At 44.1% G+C, this 18,455-nt stretch overlaps 1 long non-coding RNA gene and 1 other non-coding gene across 2 annotated transcripts; one reads left to right on the forward strand and one right to left on the reverse strand.

Moving 5' to 3' along the window:
* The first annotated feature begins 5,511 nt into the window (after nucleotides 1-5,511).
* Nucleotides 5,512-18,195, forward strand: LOC123653083. The gene is made up of 3 exons (XR_006742714.1): nucleotides 5,512-5,854; nucleotides 17,951-17,954; nucleotides 18,180-18,195. It is a non-coding gene; the product is annotated as an uncharacterized LOC123653083 (long non-coding RNA).
* TRNAN-GUU lies at nucleotides 10,990-11,063 on the reverse strand. Its single transcript has one exon. It is a non-coding gene; the product is annotated as a tRNA-Asn (tRNA).
* Nucleotides 18,196-18,455: the final 260 nt, after the last annotated feature.

An 18,455-nucleotide genomic window follows, 5' to 3' on the forward strand; every position in this document is an offset into this window, starting at 1 on the left:
CTAGGTCTCCCAAGGGACCAACGCCTTGGGGAACATGAAAGGCAAGGCTACAGGTCACTAGCCCAACAATTAGAAACTAAAGTTGTAGGAAGAGATTTCCCTCCAAGGCTATGGAGATAAGGCTGGCTAAGTCCAGAGGCAGACAAGGAGTTACGCCTCTCTTGGGATTGGTTTCATAGAGTCGATCTATCTGAGCAGAGTAAGTCCATCGTTCCAGTGCCTAGCCATCACTACAACCAGGAATTGGGACCCTGGCAGAGACCAGTAGCCTACCTCTCCAAACAGACTGACCCGGTTGCCTCCAGGTGGCCCCCTTGCCTCAGGGCCCTGGCAGCCACAGCCTTATTAGTCAAAGAGGCAAACAAGCTCTCTTAGGGACAGAACTTAAATGTTAAAGTGCCTCATGCTGTTGTCACCCTAATGGAAGCTAAGAGGCAACATTGGCTGACTCATGCTCAGATGACTCAATACTGAGGGCTCCTATGTGAAAATCCATGAATAAGTTTAGAGGCAGTAAGATCCCTAATCCTGACACTTTCCTAACCATCGCAGAGGGAACCCCTGAGCATGATTGCGTAGAATAGCAGTTGCCAACCTTTCAGACCTCATGGACCACCAATGGCCTGCAGACCACGATTGGCAACCATTGCTCCAAAGATTTCCTTAAACCAGTGGTTGCCAACCTTTCAGACCTCATGGATCAACAATGATCTATGGAATACCAGTTGGCGACTGCTGGTCTAGAGAAGTCCTAGAGGAAGTTTACTCCAGCCGGCCAAATCTAACAGATAGGCCTCTACAGAATTCGAACTTAGTATTGTGCATGAACAGCAATAGCTTCCTAGATGAAGGAAAAAGATGAGTTGGGTATGCAGGGGTATCAAATTTTGAGATAATAGAGGCAGAGGCTCTGCCTGAAGGACGGTCAGCACAGAGGGCAGAACTTTGGGCCTAGTCAAAGCCTTAAATCTCAGTAAGGATAAGCGCGCCAACATCTACACTTACGAGCTATGCCTGCATTTCCATGTGGCCGTATACAGGGAAAGGGGGCTCCTGACGGCTGAAGGAAAAGGAATCAAAAATCAGAATGAGATCTTGAAGTTACTAAAAGTAGTCTGGGAGCCCAAGGAAGTAGCAGTCATCCATTGTAGAGAACACCTAAAAGGAAAAGACTCAGTGTCAGAAGGGAACCGTCCCACAGTCACAGCGGCAAGGCTAGCTGTTAAGGTGGCGTCATCACAGATCATGCAGGCTCCTGGATTACCTGAACCTCTGAAATACACCCCTCAAGAAAAAGAAGGGGCCCAACGAGAAGGAAGGTTGGTATATATTCCCAGACCTTAGGTTCTATGCTCCAGAACAGTTAGCTCATAGAGTAGTCCTCCAGCACCATGAACTTACCCATTCAGGGAAGACAGCTCTAGGAGCCTTTTTAAGCAAATACTGTCTAATTTCCCATCTCCCTTTCTTATGCACCTCAGTCTCAGTGCTGCCTCCTCAGTGCATAGAACAATGCAAGGCAGGGTCCAGTAGGACTGATAAGAATTCAATTCTGTGGGCAGGCTCCCTTTGAGGACCTAGAAGTAAGCTTTATAGAAATAGGTCCTAGTAGAGGAAATAAACATCTTTTAGTTTTTGTCTGCATCTTTTCAGGCTGGGTTGAGGCATATTCTACCTGCATGAGGAAGGAGAGATTAGTCACTAAGGCGTTACTGAAGGACATAGTTCTGTGGTATGGAATGCCATTAACCATAAGGTCAGATAATGGGCCAACCTTTGCAGCTGAAGTAGTACAGTAGGTAGCTAAGGCTTCAGAATTAAGTGGAACTTACGTGCAGCTTACAGGCCCCAGAGTTCAGGGAAAATAGAATGCATGAAGTTGGTTTTCAAACAGGCTATGGCTAAGGTATACCAGGAAACGAACTTACCCTGGACAGATATGTTACCACTTACTTCTGCTCCTGTGGGTGCACAGTGCCCTGAGAGCTAGGGTAGGGTTCTCTCCATTTGAAATTCTATATGGCAGTTCCCCTCCCTTAATTCCACCAAAGGGAGATTTGGAGGAAATAGAGAACTTAGAAATTCAGAAACAGCTACAAGGACTTTGGAAAACTGTCCTTTAAGTCCACAGATGGGTTACTAATTGATTGCCCATCTCTCTAGGAACAGCTGTGCACTCTCACAAGCCTGGGGACCAGGTTTTGGCAAAAGATTGGAAAAAAACACACACCCTTAAGCCAACCTGGAAGAGACCTTATCCAGTTGTACTAACTACCCTCTCAGCTCTCAAAGTTGCAGGACTGAACACCTGGATCCACCACTCCCAGGTAAAAGCAGCCCACAGCTGGGCAATCAGCACCAGAGTGGAAGGGGACCTCTGACATGAACCATCCCCTGTGGATCATCTTCAAGAAGATGGCGGATCCGGCAGACTGACCTGAATCTCCTTATCCTCTCCTATCTGGATAATTACCATTTTTTTTTTTCTCTAACAGTTTTATTCTGTCTTTATACAAGTGTCTCCAGGAAAAGAACTTCTTTGCCCTGGCTACTCTGATGACCTCCTTGGGGAAGATGGTAAAGACTAGGGGTACTGAACCCCCTTTTTCGTTGCCCCCCTTCAGCAGGAAGTACCTAGAGTGGTTGTTGACCTTGTCCCCAATTCCTGAGTCTTTTGTAATTCCCAAGGCTAAGAATAGCTCGTGGAACAAGAGCGGGAATGAAAATGAAAATGGGGGTGGGGGGGCGGCTTTCAGCCTAGCTCAGTGGTAAAACCTGTAGTCTTACTTCCCCACTCTGACCAGGGTGGAGATGCAGAGCCTAATCCCAGGGCCCCGCCACAGCTGACTCTGGCAGAGCTGCTGGGACCCTCAGGGGCCCACTACAGGAGGAGATATATAGATCAGAGCCTCCCCATGATTCAGGTCAGGCTTTGGATCTGGAATTCCCCTGGGCTAGCAGATCTATGAAATAACGGTTGAACTTTCCTTCCTCAGAGTGCTGGCTAATCATTCTCCTGTGCATTCTGCCACAACACAAGAACTTGTGGAATTCACCCACGTCTAAAGGTATTGCAGGAAAATCTGATGGCAACTAGGTGGCTCAGTTTCTTTGCCCTGAGAGGCTAATTAAAGCTCAATCATGAGATTCCAACAAAACAGATTTTAAGGCGCCTATATAATCAATTACCATTCTTTTTTTCATAAATCTTTATTGCTCAGATTATTACAATTGTTTCTCCCTTTTCCCCTCATAGCTCCCTTCCACCCGGTTCCCACCCCACCCTCTGCCCTTACCTCCCCCTCCCCACCCCCCCGCCATTGTCCTCATCCATAGGTGTACAATTTTAATCCAGTCTCTTTCGGCACCCCCACACCTCTTTCCCCCTGATAATTATCAATCCACTCCCTTCTTTTCCCCTGATTCTATTATATTCACCAGTTTATTCTGTTCCTCAGATTTTTAATTTCACTTGATCTTCTTCCTCTTCTTAAATAATACCTTTCAGCATTTCATATAATACTGGTTTGGTGGTGATAAACTCCTTTAATTTTTTCTTATCTGTGAAGCTCTTTATCTGTCCTTTAATTCTGAATGATAACTTTGCTGGATACAGTAATCTTGGTTGTAGGTTCTCGCTATTCATCACTTTGAATAATTCTTGCTACTCCCTTCTGGCCTGCATAGTTTCTGTTGAAGAAACGTATGGGTGCTCCCTTATAGGTAACCAACTGCTTTCCTCTTGCTGCTTGTAAGATCCTCTTTTTGTCTTTTGCCCTTGGCATTTTAATTATGATGTGTCTTCGTGTGTTCCTCTTTGGATTCCTCTTGTTTGGGGTTCTGTACACTTCATGTACTTGTAAGTCTATTTCTTTCACCAGGTGGGGGAAGTTTTCTGATATTATTTCTTCAAATATGTTTTCAGTATCTTGCTCTCTGTCTTCTTCTGGCACCTCCATATTTCTGATGTTGCTATACTTGAAGTTGTCCCAGAGGCTCCTTACACTATCTTCAACTTTCTGGATCTCTTCTTTTCTTGCTTTTGCAGAGGAGTGCCCCTTTCCTCTTTGTATTCCAGCTCTTTGACTTGTTTCTTGTGTTCTTCTAGTCTGCTGTTGGGTATGTGTATAATATTTTTTATTTCAGTCAGTTTATGTTTAATTTCTAGTTGAGTCTCAATAAATTTACAGGCCTTTTCTAGGAAATTCTTGAAAAACCTTATAACCATGGTTTTGAACTCTATATCCAATCTTTTGTTCTCCTACATCTCTTTCGTTTGAGATCTATTTCCTTGTCTCGGCATTTTTGCTGCTTCCCAGAGTTGGTAGGATGGCTTTGTGTGTTTGGTGTCCTAAATGGCCCAGTGGGTCAGCCTCCTCAGTTATCTGAGCTAGACACTCTTGGTGCTCCCCTTTGTGGACTGCGTGTACAGCCTTGTTGTAGCTAAGTCTTTATTGTTGTTGGTATCCCTGGGAGGAATTGACCTCCAGGCCCATTGGATGTGAGTATCAGCTGTGTCTACTCTGGGATTCCTTCTGTATTGGAGACAGTCTTATAGGATCAGACTTGCAAAAAGCCTCTGTGCTCAGCTTAGATGGGGTGGAATCTGAACTGACAGTCTTGGCTTCCTGTCAGTCCTGCCCTTGTGTGCTTGCCTGAGTTTCCGCCTGATCTCTGACTTCCGTGACTCCCCTGAGTTTCGGCCTGACGGTCCCAGATTCCCCTGCAAGAGCATGGGTGCCCCAGGGGCTCGCCTGGAATTGGGTTGGGTCTCCGTAGTTTGAAGCTTCTGACTCCTTCCACTATGGAGAGGCCGTGGCAACCTCCGTGGTCAGACCTCTGCACATACTCACTCGTGTGCGACTGTAGACCCTGCCTGCTGCGTCTCCCGGCTCCCCTAGTCTCCCAGTCTCTGAGTCTCTGAGTGCCTTTTTCTACAGTCCAGACTCCACCTGTGTGAGCCTGGATCCACGGGGTTTTGGCCGGGGTTGGGGTTCAGTACAGTCAGAAAGGGTTCAGTGCAATCAGGAATTCCTCCCCTCCTGCCAGCCGCACTTCCTCTCTGCACATGAGCTCTCCCTACCTCAGCACTTTGCGGGTCCCAATCAGATCCGTGAGTCTCTCTCCTTCTTTCTAGTTGTAGATTTCCTACTCCGCCAGCTTTCCTGTGTTTCTGAATGAAGTCCATTCTGGTTTTAGTTGTTGTTTGTTTTTGAAATTGTTGTGCGAGACAGCATCTTAGGTGCTTACCTAGGCCGCCATCTTGGTTCTCTTGGTGCCTTATTCTTCATGTCAATTTCCATTCTTATTCTGTCATGCAAAGAACAGGCTAAATTAAAACTAGACTTAATACAATAAATAAGTTAGTCTTAATTTGGCTCTTTTTTTCTTTTTAATTCTTCACCTGAGGATATTTTTCCATTGATTTTTAGAGATAGTGGAAGGAAGAGTGAGAGGAAAATATCAATGTGAGAGAGACACGTTGATTGGTTGCCTCCTGCAAGTGCCCTGGTGAGTCCAGTCAATCAATGGAGACCACAATCCTAAGTGGATAGACCTGGAAAATGACTAAGTATTCCATTAAAATCTTTCCCTAAAATCTATCCTAAAATCTCCTCCCTTAAAACCCTTACGAAAGAGGACTCAGTGTGCTCTCTCCCTCCTTCCCAGGAGCTAGCCTGTGCCTTTCCCTTCCCTACCCTTCTCCCCCTTTCCCAGGCAAGTTACCATCAACTTCCTCACTCCCAAACTACAAAAGCCTTTCCTTTACCTCTATAACTTGTTTCCTAAGACCATTTCTTCTAAAATTTACTTTTTCTACCTCTGTAATTTACCCAATAAATGTTCTTTTATAGTTTGGGTCTTGCTTTGACTTCTTTCCTAGCCAGAACCCAAGTACCAAGATTAATAAACCCAGGTTTAGTCTGACCCCAAGGGTCAGACACCTGGTGCTGCTCCTACTGCCTACAATACTATAAGGAGCTAACTGAAACACGACAGTTTTCTGGGTGTCATTATATAATTCACAAGGAATGAAATACAAATTGATATCTGCCAGTGGTGCAGATCCTATGGCAGTGACCCTGAAAGGATCAAGGTATTAAAGCCCTTTACACCCTGTCATTCCAGATTGTGACAAGAATTATGAGTTAAAATCTCAAGAAGATATTTTTGTCTCAAGTTCTTAACTATTAATTTTATATATCTACAGAATTTCTCAGCAAAAAAGAAAATAGAGAAAATAAATCAGTTTTGTTTCTCTTTGTCAGTAGTATTAGACATTTCTACCCTGTTTCCCTGAAAATAAGACAGTGTCTTATATTAATTTTTGCTCCCAAAGATGTGCTAGGTCTTATTTTCAGGGGATGTCTTATTTTTCCATGAAGAAGAATACAGTACACATTTATTGTTAAATGAAAATAAAGGAAATTTATTACCTGTATACGGTACGGTAGTACTGTAGTTGTCAATACAAACCAGACAAACTGTGAATCCTACAGTATCAAGAATTTACTAATTTATTCAATGACAATCATGTCATCATCTTCTGGAACATCATCATAACAATCCAATTCCTGAATTTCCTGGTGAATTTCTTGTGACTCCATTTCTTTCAGAATCAGTGGACCAAATCTCTCATGTTTAGCCTGGGGGGGGGGGGGGGTGCTTATTTTCGGAGTGGATGCCTTATATTTCACTCAGAAGGAAACCTTTAAGTAGGTCTTATTTTCGGAGGATGTCTTATTTTCGGGGAAACATGGTAGTTGTTTGTGTTACCTTAAAATTTATAGTTTAGTAATTTTTCCACATCTAAACACTTTGAATTTGACACATTTTATAACCTTTATCAGTAACTAGGATACAAATTGAATAAGTAAAATACAAAGCTGGGCCTTCAGAATCTAGGGGCCAAGAACACTGCTCTGGATGGTCTGTGAGTCCTTTGGACATTGCAAAGAAAGTATCATCTGTGAATTTGTACATCCTGGGGAAGTGATCCTTAGCTTCCCATTCAGGTTTTCATAGGGTTCCACGGACCCCCAGTGATCGGAGGGAGTTGGGGGTTCCTGCTCAGGTCTAAAGCTCAGCCAGAGGCTTTAGGCCTGGGCAGGGTCAGAGCCGGCGATTGGAGGGGGCAGGGGCTGAGCCAATGGGCGATTAATGTGAACTACAGAGGAAACACCTTTTCTGACTGCTCATTGGCTAAACTCCCTGTATGCCACTGGTAATAGTCTTAGTAACTTGGGTAATAAGAATACAAAAAGATGCGCTAGGGTTTTCCCACCACACTCCTGGAGAAAAAAACAAAACGAAGGTCTGCTGCTGGATGCTAAGAATGTCATATCCTGCCCTAGCTGGTTTGGCTCAGTGGATAATGCCTTGGCCTGCTGACCGCAGGGTCTGTGTTCGATTCTGATCAAGGGCATGTACCAAGGTTATAGGCTCCTCCCTGGCTGGGGCCCAGGTCAGGGCTCATGCAGGAGGCAACGAATCAAAGTGTTTCTCTCACTTTGATGTTTCTCTCTGTCTTTCCTTTTCTCTTCCACATTCTCTAAAAATCATATCTTCAGGTGAGGATAAAAAAAATAAAATTAAGAAATATGATATGCTTTGAAAGACCCATCTTGAAAATGCCTAAAGAAAGTTGTAATTTTTTCATGGTGAAGGGACTGGAGTCTGTGTTGATGAAAAAGCTTTGGTGGCTGTGGTGGCTGGCAGTGGCTGCAGCAGTGGGGTGATGGGGCTGGTGCCTTCCCCTTATCAGCCTGGTTGTCTACCACAAAGAGAGGCCAGACTGTGACTTAGGCCCATCCCCTATGGGCCTAAGCTGTCAGTAGAACATCCCCTGAGGGCTCCCAGTATGTGAGAGGGGGCAAACTGGGTGAGGCCTACCTCGTGCATGAATTTTGTGCACTGGGGCCTAGAGTGTGTGTGTGTGTGTGTGTGTGTGTGTGTGTGTGTGTATGCCTAAGTGACCTGCCAACTGGCCACTTGGCTGGTAGCTATGACATGCAATGACCACCAGGGGGCAGATGCTCAAGGCAGGAGCTGCCAAGTGACAGCAACTTTGCAGAGTGTCCTCTCACACTCCAGGACCCCTTGGGGGATGTCAGACTGCAAGTTTGGCCCAAGCCCCGCAGGCCAGGCCAAGGGGCCCCACCTGCTGGAGGGACTCTGGTCACTCTGCAGATGCCCTTCAAGTCCCAGTGCCACCCCAGGTGCAACCAGCCCGGGAGAGACTGCTGGGGAAGAAGAGGTTAGCTCCAGGGTGTATCTGGTTGGTCTAGCCCCATCCCATGCCACCAGCCAACTTCTAATTAATTTCCTTTCATTGTGCACAAATCTGTGCACTAGGGCTCTAGTCTTAAATAAATGAAGTTTACCTTAAAATGGAGCTAAACTTTCTTTTTTAAATGAAGGTTGTTTCTGGGACTAGAAACTTTTTTAAAAATAAAATAAAGGTTATTTCTACATGAATTCCATGGTGTAGAATCAGCCACATGTAGGATACTCTTTCAAGATTTATTTAAGATCCTTGCATGCCCTACCTGGTTTGGCTCAGTGGATAGAGTGTCAGCCTGCAGACTGAAGGGTCCCAGGTTTGATTTCAGTCAAGGGCATGTACCTTGGTTGCAGGCACATCCCTAGTGGGAGGTGTGCATGAGGCAGCTGATCAATGTTTCTCTCCATTCCCTTCCTCTCTGTAAAAAAATCAATAAAATATATATTTTTAAAAAGAACCCCTGCAAATTCCCAATATCAAGCAATGATACCACCAGTTTATGAGTCACCAAGACTCTAAATGTAGGTATCATTCTCACAGTCCATCCCATTTCAGTCCCAGGTCCTGTCTAATTCCCTCCAATTACAGCCATGTCTTCTTTCCTATACCCACCATAGCCCAGTCTCATTTTGCTCCTTTAAAATATAATGGCCTCTCACTACCTGGTTTTGCTCTGTGGGTAGAGCATTGAACTTCAAACTAGGGCCAGGGGCACATGATCAGGTTGCCAGCTCAATCTCTGGTGGGGGGCTGGCATGCAGGAGGCAGCTGATCAGTGATTCTTTCTCATCATTGATGTTTCTATCTCTCTCCCTCTCCCTTCCTCTCTGAATTCAATAATAAAAAAAAATCTCTCTCTATAAAGGCCTCTCCCCCCCCTCTCTCTCTCTCTCTCTCTCTCTCTCTCTCTCTCTCTCTCTCTCTCTCTCTCTCTCTCTATATATATATATATATATATATATATATATACCTAAGTGACAGGACGACCGAACAACTGGAATGACTAGTCTACTGGTCACTATGTGCATTGACCACCAGGGGTCAGATGCTCAATGCAGGAGCTACCCCCTGGTGGTCAGAGCACTCCCAGAGCCAACCTCCCCATGGCACCTCACCCCGCCTGCCAATCTCCTACAGTCCCTCCTCTCTGCCGGCCAGCTCTCCCAATAGACCTCCAATCAGGGGCCTGGCCGGCCAATCTCCTGTGGTCCTTCCCCCCATTGCCCCCCAATAGGCCTCAATCACCAGCCATTCCAAGGGACCCCATTTATGCATGAATTTGTGCACCAGGCCTCTAGTATTATATATATATATAATAGCCTCTTAACTATTCTCTTTAATAGGATCAGGTAACCCTGTGTGTGCTAAACTCAAGAATTTGAACTGTATTTAAAGGAAGTTCTTTGGAACCTAAAATTTTCATTAATAACTGAAAATGGTCTCTTCTCTCAAGGGACTTAGAACCCAGTGTACATTTATTCACCTTCAGAGTGAAAGGGCATGCTTTTCCAAGTCTCCATAGTTTCTTTAGGAGCAAATATTACCCTTTCTTCATCTTGAAATGTTAGACTTGATTGAAACAGTGTGTAAATTATTTTATGACCTGATTTCCCATTCTCTTGTTTCCACTATAAGCAGTCCTTAAATGTTAGTGGAAAATTTGGGATTTTGAGGAGCATCAGAAAGGCCCTATCTCAGAACATTTTGGGAGCTACCTGCTACTCTGCCTGGAATTCCACGATAAGTGCCAATGATATCTCCCCCCCCCCTCCCGCCCCTTCCCCCCTTCCCCACCGACCAAGGCTCCTAACTAGACAACCAAGGCTCCTAATTATCCAATTATCAGCCAGCCTTTGCCAAGGCATTTCCTCAGAGACAGCCCAGTGAGATAGCTGTTCCTTCTCCTAGGCCTCTAAATTCTACCCATTATGAGTCCATTTCAGAGACAGTCCATTTCACGTGACTGCAGTTTCCCCAGAAATGAATTCTATTATCACATTATCATAGTAACATGAGGTTCTCCATCTGTATAGCAAAAGTCTATGTGATCATCTGCTTGAAAAATGTGTCTTCTGAGAGACCAGTGTTGAAATGAACCCTGCACACTTTTCAACAGGAACCTATTTTTGCCGGAGTGTAGTCTCCTGTAGAATTTGATCACGATCTACAGTAAACGTTGAGTCTTTTGCCTGGGTTCAAGTCCGTTGCACAATTAAGCAGAGCTTAATTGAGCAAATAGTTTCTTAGTGTGCCGGTATTTCCACATGCTTCTCGGTACTTCCTCTTGCACAGTTCCCGGAATCCTTTTGTCAGATGAGGTGATACTGAATAGCTATCATAGTGTCAGGTTTTCTGAGAGAAACCAGTGGCATTTAATCACTCACCTGTCCATGGATAAATTGTTTTGTTTCCTTTACAGAAACTGCTGTTGGCGAACAGCCCTGGGCAGACTTCTGAGCCTGAGTGCAGATTTCCCCTGGATGCATTGCAGGAATAGAGGTAACGCGGCTTGGGCCGACCTGCAGATCAGGGTGGCTTTGGCTCCCCTTCCTCTGCCTTAGTCACCTGACAGCGTGGTACTCTGATTGGATAAAAAGACAAACAAACAAACAAACAAACAAACAAAAAACCCCTCCCATCTCCCAGAGGCAGAGTTAAAAATGCTCTTGCATATCCAGATTATTTCAGGAAAACCCAACGGGCTCCGTCCCTGGGTGGGCTCGAACCACCAACCTTTCGGTTAACAGCCGAACGCGCTAACCGATTGCGCCACAGAGACCGGCTCGCCCCTGCTCTGCTGCTGGCGCGTACAGATTCCCGCGGCCACACCTCTCCGGCCGCCCCGGGCGCGCCGCTGCGGGAGGAAGAGCGCGGGGAGGGAGGGAGGGAAACGGGCTTCAGGAGCCGCGGGAGCCAGGGTGCCTGGGGCCTGGGACACAGGGGCTGCCCGAGTGCCCACCCTTACGAGGGGGTCGCCGCCGGCCGCAGGTTTCCTCTGGATGGGGGGCCACCAGGGCTCAGTGTGACGCCCCTGTCTCGTCTCCTCCTCGTCTTGAAAGAGGGAGGTGCGTTCCACACGCTGATTCTATTCTGTTTGACATGCAAGGGATCCCCCTTCCCCTCGCCCCAGTCCTTTCCATTCCCCTACTCCTAAGTCCTTTTCTCACCATTTTAACTCACAGTTTTTAAAAGCCCACATTTCAAGGCATTAAGTACATGCAACCATCACCACAATCTTTCTCATCTTCCTCCCCAGAACTTTCTCATCTTCCTAAAATGAAGTTCTGTCTCCAATAAACAACAGCTTCCCACCCCCCTCCCTAAGCCCGAGTACTCACCATTCTTCTTTCTCTTTCTATGAATTGGGCCACTCTAGGTACTTCATATAGGTAGAATCATACAAAATTTGTCCTTTTGTGACTATCTGGCATTTACTGAGTGAATATGTTTATCCATGTTGTAGCATGTGTCAGAATTCTGTTCCTTTTAAAAGCTGAATAATATCTCATTGTATGGGTAGACCATATATTCTTTAAAAAAAAAACAACAAACCAAAAAAGTATTTTATTGATTTTTTACAGAGAGGAGGAGAGAGGGATAGAAAGGACTCTCTTGTGAAATTGGGTTTGTTGCATCAGCAATTTCATAAAGTCATCCCTTGTACAGTCCCTTGTACTTATGGGACCTGATATGGAATGCTTGTGTCCCCCTGATATTCACATGTTGAAATCTAATCTCCAATGTGATGATGTTTGGAGGTGGGCCTTTGGAGTTTGGGTAGAGCCCTCATGAATGGGATTAGTTCTTTGTTAGGAAGACTCCAGAGAGTTAGCTCCATCTCTTTCCATCATGTGAGAATACAAGGAGAGGCCTACAGTCTGCAGCCCCAAAGAGGGGTGACTATACTGTCACCAGAATTTGACTATGCTGGCACCCTGATCTTGGACTTTCAGCCTCCAAAATGGTATAAGTAAATTTCTGTAGTTTATAAGCCACCCAATTCATGGTACTTTGCTATAGCAGCCAGAGCTAACTAAGTTAGGATCCCAAAGTTTTTATTCTCATCAACCTCCTCACTGCACTTCCCATTTCTCCAACCCCAAACAGTGGGATGTACAAATGGTTTTAGAGGCACTCCTTGATTAGGATGAGTTTGGGAGTCTCTCTTCCTCTATGGGGATAATGGTTTCCTGAAAGGAAGATGGCATTACTAGGTCAATTATGTTTAAATAATTATAAATACTTACCAAACTATAAAACAGGCATTTCAGGAACCAGATGGTTCTGTCCATTAAAATTACACTCTCAGCTGGAAGCTTCCACTGAAATGTAAGTTCCCCAAGGATAGAGATTTTAATCAGCTCTGCTCTCTACTGAGTTGCCAACACCTACAACTGTGCCTGACAAATAGTAGACACTCAAAAAATACATGCCAAATCAATGAGTAAAAAAAACCCTGTAAGCCATTAAAGTAAACTGGAAAAATAAAATGTGAAAGAAAAATAAAATTCCTATTATATAAGGAGCACTTACCAATTAATACAAAAAAATAAAAAAACAACAACAACCTCTTTACAACTCAACTGAAAAAAAATCAACCAAACTAAAAAATTGGGAACATGAACAGAATATTCTCAAAAGAAGAAATTTATGTACACATGAACAAGATAATCATAAACATTTAGTCTCACTAGTGATCAAAATCAAGGTTAAATGAAATAAAACTTTTCCCTTTTTCAAATATTAAAGCAGAAAAGAGATAATACTAAAATGCTATCAAGGATATAGTTAGAGGCCACTCTCACACAGGACTGATGAGAATGAACTTTGTAAGTTATTTCTGAATAGCAGTTTGATAATATGAACATTGAACTGTCTATACCCTTTTATTTTAGAAACTAGAGGCCCGGTGGATGAAAATTGATGCACTTGAGGGGAGGTCCCTCAGCCCAGCCTGCCCCCTCTCACAGTCCAGGTGCCCTCAGGGGCAGGAGGCAATGCTCCCATCACACCTCTGCTGCTGCCACTGCTGGCAGCACAAGCCTTGGCTCGCCCTGGTTACCTGAGCCTCGAGCAGCCCTAGGTGGCTGGAGGGCTGAGGGGACTGGGATACTCTGGAGGCAGGCGTTTGGCCCCATGGGGCTAAGAGGACTGGGCGCTGCCATCTTGTGGCTGTGGGTGCTGCCACCTTTGAGGGAGTGGCAGTGAATTAGCACATTCCCTCCTTATTGCCATCTTTGTGAGGGTGTGATGGTCAATTAACATATTCTCTCTTTATTAGATAGGATTCTATGTTAGAAATGTCTTCTAAGAAAGTAACCAGAGATGTGACCAAAGTTTTAAAATATGTCGTCATCACAGTATTATTTACAACTAGAGGCCTGGTGCATGAAATTCATGCATGGAGGTGGGGGTCCTTCAGCTTGGCCTGCATCCTCTCCAATCTGGGACTCCTTGGAGGATGTCTGAATAGAGTTGGACATGATTCTCACAACCTAGGACCTCTGTCTCCTAACCGCCTGCCTGCCTGCCTACCTGCCTGATCGCCCCTAATCATCTCTGTCTGTCTGATTGCCCCTAACTGCCTCTGTCTCAGCCCCGCACCCAGAACCCAGGATTTCCTACTCTGGCCAGCTGCAGGCACTGGGACCCAGGCTGGCTTCCCTGGGCCTTCCACAGCTGCAGGAGACCAAGGGCAGGCAGCCTCACCCTCTCTTGGGCTGCAGCCATAGGCGCTGGTGGCTGGGACTGAGGGGTGGGCAGCTTGTCCTGGGCCAGGTTTTGTTAGGAAGGATGTCTGGTTTAATTAGCATATTACTCTTTTATTAATATAGATAGTGATAAATAGGAAGCAGCCTAAATTCCAGCAATAGAAGAAAATGATGAATCATGTTATATTTAGAAAACAGAGTATTAATATACAAACATCAAAAAAAAATTTTTTTTTAAATATATTTTATTGATTTTTTACAGAGAGGAAGGGAGAGGGATAGAGAGCTAGAAACATCGATGAGAGAGAAACATTGATCAGTTGCCTCTTGCACACCCCCTACTGGGGATGTGCCTGCAACCAATGTACATGCCCTTGACCGGAATTGAACCTGGGACCCTTCAGTCCACAGGCCGATGCTCTATCCACTGAGCCAAACTGGTTTCGGCAACATCAAAATTTTAATAAAAAAATATTTAAAAACATGATAATGTGTTAAGTATAAAAAGCAGGCTACAGAACCATACAATCATCCAAATAATATCTTTGAATAATATTTGACACCACAGTCATAACAAAATGTTAAGTTAGAAGGTAAGATGGTGAACTGTATAATTTTGATAACTATTACTTGTACAGTTCTTTCTCTGTGTGCTCATGATATTAGAAATGCTTTATACATATCACCTCATTGAGGCCCATAGACCCTGTGAGGCATTGAACACTTTGTTCAGGTTACAGGGCTTGTAAGTGGAAGGGCCCAGTTTTAAAAAAAAAAAAAATCTACACTAATAAAAAAGAAACATGCAAATTGACCATCATTCCACTATGCCCACCAGCCAATCAGGAGGGAATATGCAAAATATAAGGGCAAAGACGGTGGCAGAGTGGCTAGGTGGGGAGGGAGATGAAGGGTTCTAGAGGAGTGTCACTCCAGCCACAGTGAAGACGAAGACTGTAGACTTGGAGTCTGCAGCAAAGATGAAGATGGAAGATGGCAGATTCCTGTCTGAGTCTGCAGCGAAGACAGCAGACTCTGGCCCGAGTCGCAGTGAAGGTGAAGGCGGCAGACTCCGGCCAGGCCAGAGTGAAGGCCTAGGTCCCGGGTGCTGGAGGAAAACTGGTGCTGGAAGTCAAGGGAAGGAAGGCCTTGGCACGAATCTCTTTGTAAAACTGGCCTCTACTATTTTTGTTGATTTCAGAGAGGGAGAGAAAGAGATAGAAATAGTAATTATGACAAAGAATCATTGATTAGCTACTTTCTGCAAGTCCCACACTGGGGATAGAGCCTATAACCTGGGCATGTGCCCTGACCAGGAATTGAACCTCTGACCTTCTGGCTCATAGGTCAATGCTCAACCACTGAGCCTCACTGGCTGGGCTGGAAAGGCCCAATTTTGAAGCCAGATCAGGCTCCAGCAGCCATGCCTGTATCTTTGATCCACACAGCCTCTTACATAGCATGCCAGATTGAGCCCAAATGTGCTGTATTGTGTGTGTGTGTATTCATGCAGAGTATTTGAAAAATTCTCTGAAACATTATAAGTGGTTATCTCTGGATGGTGGCTTTATTTATTTATTTATTTATTTATTTATTTATTTTTTACCACATTTCACTACTCCCACAAGCATTTGCAACAAGCAGTACTATAAGGGGCCAGTGATGAAAGGCGGCACCAGTAGCTCCCGAAATTACAGACAGATGGTGGTAGGTGATTATTCTTGTTCTGGATCTCCTTCTGGGGCAGAGGCCTGTCAGTCTGTGACGTGGTAACTCAGTCAATCCAGTCTGTGCACACATGTGTCTTTGCCAGGCACAGTACAACTGTCACACTGGTCTCCTTTCTGTCACCCACATTGAAGAAAAGGTGTCTGAGGAAGATGTAAACCACACCTGTGTGTGAGTGACTTTACAATGTGTGACCTTTCAGTAATGAATATACTCTCATTTAAAAAGAATTGGTGCCTTAGCCAGTTTGGCTCAGTCGATAGAACACTGGTTTGTGGACTGATGTGTTCCAGATTTGATTCAAGGGCATGTATTTCCACTATAGGCTTGATCCCTGGCCAGGAGGCAACCAATCAATGTGTCTCTCTCACATTCATACTTCTCTCTCTCTGTCTCTCCCCCTCTCTTCTTTTCTAAAAAAAAAAAAATCAATGGAAAATATGTTTGGGTGAGGATTAACAAAACAAACAAATACACAAACAAAAGAATTGGAGAACCCAAGATTTTAGATGAATTTTATACTCTTTTAAAAAACCTCCTTGCACTACATATATATATTTTACAATGAGTTGTTTTCACTTGAATAAAACCTACTGTTGGAAGTTATTTTAAACATATGTAAATATACTATGGAATAATTAATATATTTTGGGCTTAATGTCTATTGAGTCTTGTTAGGGATCCTCCTTCCATCCAAGACTCTGAGACATCATTCCTGCCTACAGATAACTTTAATCTACTTCAGGAACAAGGAGATGTATAAAAAAAGTTTCAAGGCAATAAGTGCCAACTGCAATCTGAGACGAGAACAAGCATTACACAGTCAGTGGAAGAAGTTGAGTGTGGGGTTGATCCTTAGTAGGATCCTTAGATTGTGAGGAGAAGGAACAGGCACAGACATAAGATATTTTATTTATTTATTTATTTATTTATTATTTTTAAAAAATGTATATTTTATTGATTTTGTACAGAGAGGAAGGGAGAGAGATAGAGAGTTAGAAACATCAATGAGAGAGAGTCATCGATCAGCTGCCTCTTGCACACCCCCTACTGGGGATATGCCCGCAACCAAGGTACATGCCCTTGACCAGAATCGAACCCGGGACCCTTCAGTGACCAAGCCGACGCTCTATCCATTGAGCCAAACCGGTTTCAGTGATAAGATATTTTAAATGACTTAAATCTCATCCAGGGAACCATGTATCAGTGGTAAGGATCCACTGAACATTTTGAATGGAAGATAACAGCAAGATTTGAGGGAAGGTTAATCAGGCATGTGAAGGGTGGGCAAGAATACTAGCTTAGGTAACTATTTTAATAAACCAGATGTGAAATGAAGAGGCCTTATTAGGGTGGAGGCTGGGATAAACAATAGTGATGCCAGAATAGAGAATGGGGGAACAGCATTAGGATATAGTCAGGCCTTGTTTAATATTCACATCTCAGATTAAAGGATTTTTGTACTTTCTGTTAGATGTCACTAGCTGGAATTCCATATTTCTTGAACCAGATGACAGTACCCCTCCAATGCTGTATAAGCACACACTTTTCTATAATTATTTCTGCATAGCATGTTGTCATTAAAAAAAATCTGTGTTGTTGAGAATATTGCAAGGAGGGTTATCTCAACTGTGGAGATCTCATACTGAGGAACAATGATTCCCAACCCACACCAGACCTTCTTCTCAGGATTCCAGGGCTGGAAAAGAAGTCCCCATAATTCCTGTTGGTAAAAATCAGTGGGGATTGTGGTTGAGTGAGATAGAGGGCTGCTGGAGTTCCAGGTAGTTCCTCTTAAAGGGCCCACACATGGATTTACTTGGACTCACTTCCTCTGAGCTCCAGAGCTTGGGCACCAGCTTGAAAGTAACTAAAGACATATGGGGAGGAACTCAATTGTCTGTCAACAGTGTGAGAATTGGGGAGGACAGCTTTCTCCCAGGCAGAACTGCCTGATAGAGGCCATAATTCCTCTTCTGAGACCATCCCCTACAGAGCTGGCAGATGGACCACGGGGGACCAGCTATCTGAGGCCAACCGAGGCTTTGTGGCTCTGCCATATTGTTCCTCCTGGCAGGACTCTGACTTATGGTATCTTCACCCCATTGGCTCCTCCTAGTAGTTAATTTTAGTTCAAACTGTTGCTATAATAAAAGCAGAAGGAGGCAGGAGAACGGGGCTATCTGGTTCCTTTAACCAGATAGTCCCTTAGTCCTCTCTTTCATAGAAACGTATGTCAGAGTAATCATTCATCTATCTCAGGGTCTGCTGGTCAGACCTGGCAGGAACTCCCATAAGACTGACTTCTCCCATAAAGCTGATTTCTCAACAGAAACATTTCAGATCAGAAGGGAGTGGCAAGTAATATTCAAAGTGATGAAAAGCAACCAAGATTACTCTACCCAGAAAAGCTATAATTTAGAACTGAAAAACATAGAAAGAGCTTTCTAGACAAGAAAAGGTAAGAAATTCATCACCACCAAACCAGTATTAATGACATGCTAAAAGGTCTTTCTTAAGAAGAAGAAAAGAAAAAGGAGAAGAAGGGGGAAATATAAAAAAAGTATGAACAATAAGATGGAAATAAGTACACGTCTATCAACAATTGAATCTAAAAAACAAAATTAACAAAGAAGCAGAACAGAAACAGATTCATAGATACAGAGAACATTTTTATGTTTGCCAGATGGGAGGGGAATTTGGGGTTATGAATGTAAAAGGTAAAGGGATTA

This window comes from Pipistrellus kuhlii, unplaced genomic scaffold, assembly GCF_014108245.1.
Source record: "Pipistrellus kuhlii isolate mPipKuh1 unplaced genomic scaffold, mPipKuh1.p scaffold_m20_p_3, whole genome shotgun sequence".
NCBI lineage: Eukaryota > Metazoa > Chordata > Mammalia > Chiroptera > Vespertilionidae > Pipistrellus > Pipistrellus kuhlii.